Source organism: Hypanus sabinus, chromosome 23, assembly GCF_030144855.1.
Source record: "Hypanus sabinus isolate sHypSab1 chromosome 23, sHypSab1.hap1, whole genome shotgun sequence".
In the NCBI taxonomy this organism is placed as follows: Eukaryota; Metazoa; Chordata; class Chondrichthyes; order Myliobatiformes; family Dasyatidae; genus Hypanus; species Hypanus sabinus.
The window spans coordinates 59,561,114-59,572,369 of NC_082728.1; the positions used below are offsets into that span (position 1 = coordinate 59,561,114).

Below are 11,256 nucleotides of genomic sequence, written 5' to 3' on the forward strand. Positions count from 1 at the left end.
GAGGTCAGGCTAACTGGTCTATACTTTCCTTTCTGCTGCCTTCCTCCTTTCTTAAACAGTGGAGTGACATTTGCAATTTTCACCATGTCAGACTCCAATGATTTTTGAAAGATCGTTACTACTGTCTCCACAATCTCTACTGCTGCCTCTTTCAGAACCCTATGGTGAAGTTCATCTGGTTCAGGTGACTTCTGTACCTGTAGAACTTTCAGCTTTTTGAGCACCTTCTCTCTTGTAACAGTAACTACACTCATTTCTCTTCCTTCACGCATGACAACATCTGGCATACTGCTAGTATCTTCCACAGTGAAGACTAATGTAAAGTATTCCATATTTCATCTTTTCCTTCCTAATGATTCTTTTAGTAGCTCTCTGCAGGATGGCCAATCCTCCAACTTCCCACTAATTTTTGCTTTTTTGTATGCATTCTCTTCTGCTTTTACATTAGCTTTGACTTCCCTTGTCAGTCACAGTTGTACTATTTTACCATTTGAGTATTTCTTCATTTTATGAATACACATGTCCTGCACCTTCCTCATTTTCCCCAGAAACACACACCATTGCTGCTCTGCTGTCATCCCTGCCAGCATCTCCTTCCAATTTACTTTGGCCAACTCCTCTCTCACACCACGTGTAATTTCCCTTACTCCACTGAAATACTGCTGCATTAGATTTTACTTTCTCCCTATCAAATTTCAAGTTGAACACAATCATATTGTGATCACTGGTTCCTAAGGGTTCCTTTACCTTAAGCTACCTCATCTCCTCCAGTTCATTACACAACACCCAACCCAGTATAACTGATCCCCTAGTAGGCTCAACAATAAACTTTAAATCTAATTTTCCCAATCAAACTGTACATTGAAATCTCCTATGACTATCATAACATTGCCCTTTCAACATGCCTTTTCTATTTCTTGTTGTAATCTGTGGTCCACATCCCAGCCACTGTTGGGAGGCCTGTATTTTACCCTTGCAGTTTCTGAACCCAACCCACAAGGATTCAACATCTTCTGATCCTATGTCACATCCTTCTACTGATTTGATGACCTTCTTCACCAGCAGAGCCATGCCACCCCCTCTGTCTACCTTCCTCTCCACCTTACCTTTACTCAACTCTGGATGAATAATGAAATCCAGCAAATGCTGAGAGCCAGATCAGAGGCATTCCAGGCTGGAGGTCAAGAATGCTAGAGGTGCAGGAATGGTCTCCAGGAAGCCATCTGTCGGGGAAAGAGGAGGTTCCAGACCAGACTGGAATCAATGAGAGACGCTTGACAGCTGTGACAGGGTTTGAATACCATAACCTCCTACCAAGCTAAATCCTGCAACATAATGGACAACAGAGCTTCATTTCTAGCTGACCTCACTGCCTTCTATGCTCACTTTGACTACCAGAACAGGGAGGAATGATTGCGCACCCTCATGTCTCCCGATGATCCTTTGGTCTCAGTATCTGAGGATGACATGTGGGCTGCCTTCGAGGGAGTGAATCCAAAGAACTATTGGGTCTGGATGGAGTACCTAGTTGAGTAGTGGAGACCTGTGCAGACCGACTGATTCACAGGTATCCTCAGCCTCTCGTTCTGGTGTGCGGTACCCACCTGCTTCAAGCAGGCTTCGCTCATACCAGAGTCCAGGAATATGGTAAACTGTCTAAGTGACCATTGCCCAGCAGCACTTACACCCACAGTGATGAGGTGGCTAGTGCTGAAGCATACCGGCTCCTGTCTGAGTGGTGATTTGGATCCACTCCAATTCGCCTACTGAAGCAACTGGTCTACAGCAGATGCCATCTTGTTGGCTCTTCACACAACCCTGGAACATCCGGACAGCAAAGATACAGACATCAGAATGCTCTTTATCAATTAGCTCTCAACATTTAACAGCATCATATCCTCAAAACTAATTAGTGAATTCCAAGACCTGGGCCTCAACACTCTCTTGTACAACTGGAGCCTGGCTTTCCTCACTTACAGACCCCCCCCCCCCCTCAGTTTGGATTGGCAAGAACGTCTGCTCCACAGTGATGTGTACTTGGGCCCCTTCTCTACTGACTGTGGGGCTCAGTACAGCTCTAACACGTTTGCTGTTGACACCACCGTTGTGGGCTGTATCAAAGGGAGTGATGAATCAGCATAGAGGAGAGAGACTGAGAACTTGGCTGAGTGGTGTAATAACAACAACCTCTCACTCAATGTCAATAAGACCAAGGAACTGATTGTAGACTTCAGGAGAGGGAAAATAGAGGTTCAAGAGTCAGTAACATTGGAGGATCAGAGGTGAAGAGGGTCAGTAACTTTAAATTCCTGGGTGTCACTACCTCTGTGGACCTGTCCTGGACCCATCATATAAATATTATTGCGAAGAAAACACGACAACACCTCTGCTTCCTCAGGAGTCTGCGGAGGTATGTCATCAAAAACCTCGGCAAACTTCTACAGATGCATGGTGGGAAGTGTTCTGAGCGGCTGCGTTACGGCCTGGTGTGGGAACACCAGTGTGGAAACTCCTATAGATGCATGGTGGGAAGTGTTCTGAGCGGCTGCGTTACGGCCTGGTGTGGGAACACCAGTGTGGAAACTTCTACAGATGCATGGTGGGAAGTGTTCTGAGCGGCTGCGTTACGGCCTGGTGCGCTAACACCAGTGTGGAAACTTCTACAGATGCATGGTGGGAAGTGTTCTGAGCGGCTGCGTTACGGCCTGGTGCGCTAACACCAGTGTGGAAACTTCTACAGATGCATGGTGGGAAGTGTTCTGAGCGGCTGTGTTACGGCCTGGTGTGGGAACACCAGTGTGGAAACTTCTATAGTTGCATGGTGGGAAGTGTTCTGAGCGGCTGCGTTACGGCCTGGTGTGGGAACACCAGTGTGGAACCTTCTACAGATGCATGGTGGGAAGTGTTCTGAGCGGCTGCGTTACGGCCTGGTGTGGGAACACCAGTGTGGAAACTTCTACAGATGCATGGTGGGAAGTGTTCTGAGCGGCTGCGTTACGGCCTGGTGTGGGAACACCAGTGTGGAAACTTCTACAGATGCATGGTGGGAAGTGTTCTGAGTGGCTGCGTTACGGCCTGGTGTGGGAACACCAGTGTGGAAACTCCTATAGATGCATGGTGGGAAGTGTTCTGAGCGGCTGCGTTACGGCCTGGTGTGGGAACACCAGTGTGGAAACTTCTACAGATGCATGGTGGGAAGTGTTCTGAGTGGCTGCGTTACGGCCTGGTGTGGGAACACCAGTGTGGAAACTTCTACAGATGCATGGTGGGAAGTGTTCTGAGCGGCTGCGTTACGGCCTGGTGCGCTAACACCAGTGTGGAAACTTCTACAGATGCATGGTGGGAAGTGTTCTGAGCGGCTGCGTTACGGCCTGGTGCGGGAACACCAGTGTGGAAACTTCTATAGTTGCATGGTGGGAAGTGTTCTGAGCGGCTGCGTTACGGCCTGGTGTGGGAACACCAGTGTGGAAACTCCTATAGATGCATGGTGGGAAGTGTTCTGAGCGGCTGCGTTACGGCCTGGTGTGGGAACACCAGTGTGGAAACTTCTACAGATGCATGGTGGGAAGTGTTCTGAGTGGCTGCGTTACGGCCTGGTGTGGGAACACCAGTGTGGAAACTTCTACAGATGCATGGTGGGAAGTGTTCTGAGCGGCTGCGTTACGGCCTGGTGTGTGAACACCAGTGTGGAAACTCCTATAGATGCATGGTGGGAAGTGTTCTGAGCGGCTGCGTTACGGCCTGGTGTGCGAACACCAGTGTGGAAACTTCTACAGATGCATGGTGGGAAGTGTTCTGAGCGGCTGCGTTACGGCCTGGTGTGCGAACACCAGTGTGGAAACTTCTACAGATGCATGGTGGGAAGTGTTCTGAGCGGCTGCGTTACGGCCTGGTGCGCTAACACCAGTGTGGAAACTTCTACAGATGCATGGTGGGAAGTGTTCTGAGCGGCTGCGTTACGGCCTGGTGCGCTAACACCAGTGTGGAAACTTCTACAGATGCATGGTGGGAAGTGTTCTGAGCGGCTGCGTTACGGCCTGGTGCGGGAACACCAGTGTGGAAACTTCTACAGATGCATGGTGGGAAATGTTCTGAGTGGCTGCGTTACGGCCTGGTGTGGGAACACCAGTGTGGAAACTTCTACAGATGCATGGTGGGAAGTGTTCTGAGCGGCTGCGTTACGGCCTGGTGTGGGAACACCAGTGTGGAAACTTCTACAGATGCATGGTGGGAAGTGTTCTGAGCGGCTGCGTTACGGCCTGGTGTGGGAACACCAGTGTGGAAACTTCTACAGATTCATGGTGGGAAGTGTTCTGAGCGGCTGCGTTACGGCCTGGTGTGGGAACACCAGTGTGGAAACTTCTACAGATGCATGGTGGGAAGTGTTCTGAGCGGCTGCGTTACGGCCTGGTGCGCTAACACCAGTGTGGAAACTTCTACAGATGCATGGTGGGAAGTGTTCTGAGCGGCTGCGTTACGGCCTGGTGCGCTAACACCAGTGTGGAAACTTCTACAGATGCATGGTGGGAAGTGTTCTGAGCGGCTGCGTTACGGCCTGGTGCGCTAACACCAGTGTGGAAACTTCTACAGATGCATGGTGGGAAGTGTTCTGAGCGGCTGCGTTACGGCCTGGTGCGGGAACACCAGTGTGGAAACTTCTACAGATGCATGGTGGGAAATGTTCTGAGTGGCTGCGTTACGGCCTGGTGTGGGAACACCAGTGTGGAAACTTCTACAGATGCATGGTGGGAAGTGTTCTGAGCGGCTGCGTTACGGCCTGGTGTGGGAACACCAGTGTGGAACCTTCTACAGATGCATGGTGGGAAGTGTTCTGAGCGGCTGCGTTACGGCCTGGTGTGGGAACACCAGTGTGGAAACTTCTACAGATGCATGGTGGGAAATGTATATGGGAACACCAGTGCTTTTGAATGGCAAATCCTGCAAAAGGTAATGGATTCGGCCCAGTACATCACAGCTAAAACCCTCCAAGCCATTGAGCACATCTACATGAAACATTGCCATATAAAAGGAGCGTCAATTATCAGAGATCCTCACCACCCAGGCCATGCTCCCTTTTTTTGCTACTTCCATCAGGTAGAAGGTACAAGTGTCTCAGGACTCGCACCACCAGGTTCAGGAATAGTTGCCTCGGCCATCAAGTCCTCGAACAGAAGGCGATAGCTACACTCATTTAAGGACTCTGTTATATTATTATTTCATGCTCATTATTTATTTATATCTGCTTTTGCATAGTTTGTTTACAGTTTACTGTAAACAGGATCTGTTACTATTCTATGGATTTGCTAAGTATGCCCGCAGAAGAGGAATCTCAGGGTTGTATGTGGTGACATGTACTTACTCTGTTGATCAATTTTACTTTGAACTTTGGTAATACTGATGCATCTGACTTTAGCTTTTCCCTCTCAAATAATAGGGTGAATCCTATCATATACTGATCACTGCCTCCTAATGGTTCTCTTACCCCAAACTCACTAATCAAATCCAGTTCATAACATAACACCCAGTTCAGAGTAGCCAGTCCCCTGGTGTTGGTCTAAGATGGCATCTTGTAGGAATTCTACAAGTTGCTTCTGTTGTGATAGAGCACCAACCTGATTTTGTAAATCTGAAATCCCCCATGCCCATTGTAACATTGCTCTTTTCACATGCCTTTTTTATCTCCCTTCATAGTTTGTATCCCACATCCTGTCTACTGTTTGGAGGCCTCCCATCAGGACTAGCATCCTGTCACACTCACCTCAATAATGAGAAAATGCTCTGAGAGGCTGGTCAAGAACTATATCTTCAGCATGGACCCACATTGGACCCCCTACCAACACGTCTGACCAACAGATGATCTACAGTCACAGCCTGACACAATGTCCTCACTCACCTGCAGAAGAGGAGTGCTGTTGGACTAGATTCAGCACTTTAATTCCCTCCAGGCTTGACAAGAAGCTCAAAGACCTAGACCTTATGCAGGTGGATCCTGGACTTCCTGTCAAATCGCTGGCAGATGTTAAGAGTGGGCTCCCTCAACTCTACCCCACTGACCCTCAACACAGGAGCCCCTCAGGGCTGTGTCCTAAGTCCCCTTCTTTATTCTCTGTACACCCATGACTGAGTCGCCACTCACAGCTCCAATCTGCTAATTTAATTTGCTGATGACACTACCCTGATAGACCTAATCTCAATTAATAATGAGGCAGCCTCCAGAGAAGAAGTCATCACCCTGACACAGTGGTGTCGAAAAAACAACCTCTTCCTCAATGTCACCAAATCAAAGGAGCTGGTTGTGAACTACAGGAGGAATGGAGATGGGCTAACCTCTATTGACATCAATGGATCTGGGGTTGAGAGGGTAAACAGCTTCAAGTTCCTCAGCATCCACATCACTGAGGACCTCACGTGGTCTGTACACACCAGCACAACAGCACCTCTTTCACCTCAGACTGTTGAGGAAGTTTGGTATGGGACCCCAAAGTCTAAGAACTTTCTACAGGGACACGATTGAGAGCATCCTGACTGGCTGCATCACTGCCTGGTATGGGAACTGTACCTCCCTTAATCACAGGACTCTGCAGAGAGTGGTGCGGACAGCCCAGTGCATCTGTAGTTGTGAACCTCCCACTATTCAGGACCTTTACAGAGACAGGTGCGTCAAAAGGGCCTCTAGGGTCACTAGGGACCTGAGTCACCCCAATAACAAACTGTTCCAGCTGCCATCATCTGGGAAACGGTACCGCAACATAAAAGCCAGGACCAACAGGCTCCGGAACAGCTTCTTCCACCAGGCCGTCAGACTGACGCAACTATATTTCTAAGCTCTTTCAGAATCAGAATCAGGTTTATTATCACTGGTACATGTTGTGAAATTTGTAGCGGTAGCAGTTCAATGCAATACACAATAAAGAAGAAAAGAATAATAAACAAATAAATAAATCAATCAATTGCAGTATACGTATATTGAATAGATTAAAAATCATGCAAAAACAGAAATAGTATATATTTAAAAAATGAGGTAGTGTTGTCCATTTAGGAATTTAATGGCAGAGGGGAAGAAGCTGTTCCTGAATCGCTGAGTGTGTGCCTTCAGGCTTCTGTACCTCCTACCTGATGGTAACAGTGAGAAAAGGGCATGCCCTGGGTGCTGTTCTGTTGTAAATCTTACTGTACATGCTCCTTATTATAAATTGCTATAATTTGCACATTCAGACAGATGTAACGTAAAGATTTTTCTCCTGAAGGATGTAAGAAATAAAATCAATTCAATTCTTTTTACTCTTGTAGTTTCTCAGCTCTTAACAGGGATTCTAAATCTCCAAATCATTTACCACTTCTTTCTGAGGATTTGATCTCATGTTTTATCAACAATGTGTATCCTTGGACCTTAAGCTCTCAACTCTGATTTTAAACACAAAGTACACTGCAGATGTTGTGGTCAAATCAAGACGTACAAAAAAGCTGGATGAACTCAGCAGGTCGGGCAGCATCCATTGAAAGAAGCAGTCAACGTTTCGGGTTGAGACCCGACATGCTGAATTCATCCAGCTTTTTTGTACAACTCTGATCTTCTTTCAACCATTACTCTGTGATGGCCATAACCTCAGAGCAGTCAATTTCTCATGTGCTACAAGATCCTCCACCTTACTTTTGATAATGTGTGTATTCAAGTATAACACCTTCAGTCCTGTTTTCATCCACCACCCTTCTTTTCAATTTTGTCTCTATGTTTCCTGAAATTAATTTCTTATACCTTTCTAAACTTTTTTAAATCTTTATTTATTCTGGAGACTTCAGTAACTCTGCTGCACTCTACTTGTTCACTTCACCCTCACTTTTCCAAGCTGTTGAACCCACCACACTACTATTTTTAGTTTAATGCCATATACCCAACCCTAGTTATGTGATTTGCCAGGACCCTGGTCCCAACCTGGTCCAGATGGACCCTGTCCCATCGGAAAAGCTCCCTCCTTCCTCTGTACTGATGCAAATGTCACGCACATTCAGACTCACTTCTTCCACACATTTAACTTTCGGATTCTGATCACTCTTCGCCAATTTGCACGTGGCACAGTAACAATCCTTTTCGGTTCTGCATTTTAATTTATTCACTAACTTAAGTTCCCTCAGCAGAACTTCTTTCCTTAATCCTCCTACTTCGCTGGTACCCACAAAGACCACGACACTGAATCCTCTGCTGGTCAGATGAGATGTCTTGAACATGGACACTAGGCAGAGAACAACACAGCCTTTGGGATTCTCGATACTTGCCCCAGAGAATTGTGTCTATTCCCTGACTACACTCTCCCAATTACACCCACATTTCTCTCCTCTCCCTCCTCTAGAATGGCTCCCTGAACAACAGTGACCATCCTCGCTCGTAAGTTTCTACCCTCTGTCTAGACTCGTCACAGTCCTTACTACTGAAATCAACCATTTCAGATAACCAGGTTCACAGCTCATGTCTGGTATGCAGGATTCAATGATAACATATTACATTTTTCACTTGTTTACACCTTCTCTGGTGCATCTTTTGTCATTCGCCAGTCTTCACCACCCCCGTCAACAATTGTCATAGCATGTAACTGTTGATCGTGGAAAATCCATTTGCCCCAGTCCAACACTCAGTCCATTTTATTCTCCCCACTTTCCCCATCTACCCCCTCCACCACCAGATTCCACCTTCACGTTCTAGAAGCAACTTATAGCAGCTGCTTAACCTGCCGGTCCACGTTGGAGGAAAGGATAGTCACGGGGGAGCTTACCACTGCCCACTCTCTGAGACCAGGATTCAAGCTGGGTTGCTGGAGGGGCGGGGCTTTGCCTATACAACTACTCTTCATTTCCACCTGTCTCAGGCATTCCTTCGTCCTCTGTTCTGTTCCTCCTTTCACAGTTCTGATGAGAGGCCTGAACCTGAAAGTCTAATTCTGCTTCTCTCTCCACAGATGCTGCCCGACCTGCTGAGCGTTTCCAGCTTTCTCTGTATCGGTTTCTAACTCTGCCCTTCCCTCTCTCTGTGCAGCGGAGATTGTTGTATGAAGAAGCCCTGTACACAGTTATCCACAGCAGGGGCAGACCTGAAGGGGACCACTGTGAGGACAAGGAAGAGCTCCTTCAGTACCTGAAGAATGTGAGTAAACCCACTGAAGCATCCCTTCACCAACCCGTACTGGAGTTAATATTGCCCATGGGTAGGAGTAAAGTGAATGTGTCTGTTGGTGTATAGGAGTGACTGGACATCCCAGAGTCACGTCAAAGTGTGTAGACATCCCACAATTTCCTCAGCTCATAGCCCATTCAAAATCCAGATGCCTTGCACCAACTCACAGCGTTTCAGCCTGACGACATTAACACAGCATGGTTACTCTAGAAGGTGTACACAGAGCCAAGTAGTCTGTTTTGGTACTGATGATCAATGGATGCGCATCATCCAGGACTCCAGTTCAAACTCACTGCTCCACACTTTGGATACAAGCCAGAGATCTGACCGCAGGGTTGGGTGTGAACCATTTCCCCGGACTTTGAGGCTGAGGAAGAAACTGATAGTTAAATGGAACGAGTGGATGTTGAGTCTCTCAGCCCAGGAAGGATGTGATGATTTGTGCGGGGAGAAGGGGAGATGCCCAATGGGAGAAGCAGTGACTGATCTGTATGGAAGTATGACGGGCTAGGGCAGGATAGAGTCTGTTTTCCCCAACCGAGGGGTTAGGGAGCAGGGAGCGCAGGCTGAGAGTTTGTAGCGGACGAGGTTTATTTTTTGTGGGATTCCGGAGATTACTGCCTGCATCAATATGGAAGGACGACCCCCTCACCGCGTTACTGTTAACTGTGTGAGTGATTCAGTTATGTCCTTGCAGGGCTGTGGGGAGGGGGAGAGAGAGACAGACCCTGACACAGCCCCGTGGGGAGGGGGAGAGAGACAGATCCTGAAACAGCCCCGTGGGGAGGGGGGGGGGGAGAGACAGACCCTGAAACAGCCCCGTGGGGAGGGGGAGAGAGACAGACCCTGAAACAGCCCCGTGGGGAGGGGGGGGGGAGAGACAGACCCTGAAACTGCCCCGTGGGGAGGGGGGGGAGAGAGACAGACCCTGAAACAGCCCCGTGGGAGGGGACAGACTCAGATCTTGAAACTGCCCCGTGGGGAGGGGGGAAAAAGACAGACCCTGAAACTGCCCTGTGCGGAGGGGGTGACAGAGACAGACCCTCAAACAGCCCCCGTGGGGAGGGGAGGGGGAGACAGACCCTGAAACTGCCCCGTAGGGAGGGGGGGCAGAGAGACAGACCCTGAAACTGCCCTGAGGGGAGGGGACAGAGACAGACACTGAAACTGCCCCGTGGGGAGGGGGGGAGAGAGACAGACCCTGAAACTGCCCCGTGGGGAGGGGGGGCAGAGAGACAGACCCTGAAACTGCCCCGTGGGGAGGGGGGGAGAGAGACAGAGCCTGAAAATGCCCTGTGGGGAGGGGGGGAGAGAGACAGACCATGAAACTGCCCCGTGGGGAGGGGGGGAGAGAGAGATAGACCCTGAAACTGCCCCGTAGGGAACGGGCTGAGACCCTGAAACTGCCCCTTGGGGAGGGGACAGACTCAGATCTTGAAACTGCCCCGAGGGGAGGGTGGGAGAGAGACAGACCCAGGAACTGACCTGAGGGGAGGGGGGAGAGAGACAGACCCTGAAACTGCCCCGTGGGGAGTGGGGGGAGGAAAGAGACAGACCCTGAAACTGCCCCGTAGGGGGAGGGGACAGAGACAGACCCTGATACTGCCCTGTGGGGAGTGGGTGGAGAGAGACAGACCCAGGAACTGACCTGGGGGGAGGGGACAGAGACAGACCCTGAAACTGCCCAGTGGGGAGGGGACAGAGACAGACCCTGAAACTGCCCCATGGGGAGGGGGGGAGAGAGACAGACCCTGAAACTGCCCCGTGGGGAACGGGCTGAGACCCTGAAACTGCCCCTTGGGGAGGGGACATACTCAGATCTTGAAACTGCCGCGTGGGGAGGGGGGGAGAGAGACAGACCCTGAAACTGCCCAGTGGGGAGGGGGGGAGAGAGACAGACACTGAAACTGCCCCGTGGGGAGGGGACAGAGACAGACCCTGAAACAGCCCTGTGGGGAGGGGAGGAGAGAGACAGACCCTGAAACTGCCCTGTGGGGAGTGGGGGAGAGAGACAGACCCAGGAACTGACCCGTGGGGAGTGGGGGGAGGAAAGAGACAGACCCTGAAACTGCCCTGTGGGGAGTGGGGGA

The 11,256-nt window shown here is 49.6% G+C and overlaps 1 long non-coding RNA gene across 1 annotated transcript in view; it reads left to right on the forward strand.

The window, feature by feature from the left end:
- LOC132380333 (uncharacterized) overlaps window positions 1-9,137 on the forward strand; it is a 110,129-nt gene extending 100,992 nt beyond the window's left edge. The window contains exon 3 of the long non-coding RNA XR_009507739.1: window positions 9,029-9,137. This is a non-coding gene — a long non-coding RNA (uncharacterized LOC132380333). The remainder of the gene's footprint in view (window positions 1-9,028) is intronic.
- The last annotated feature ends 2,119 nt before the right edge of the window (window positions 9,138-11,256 follow it).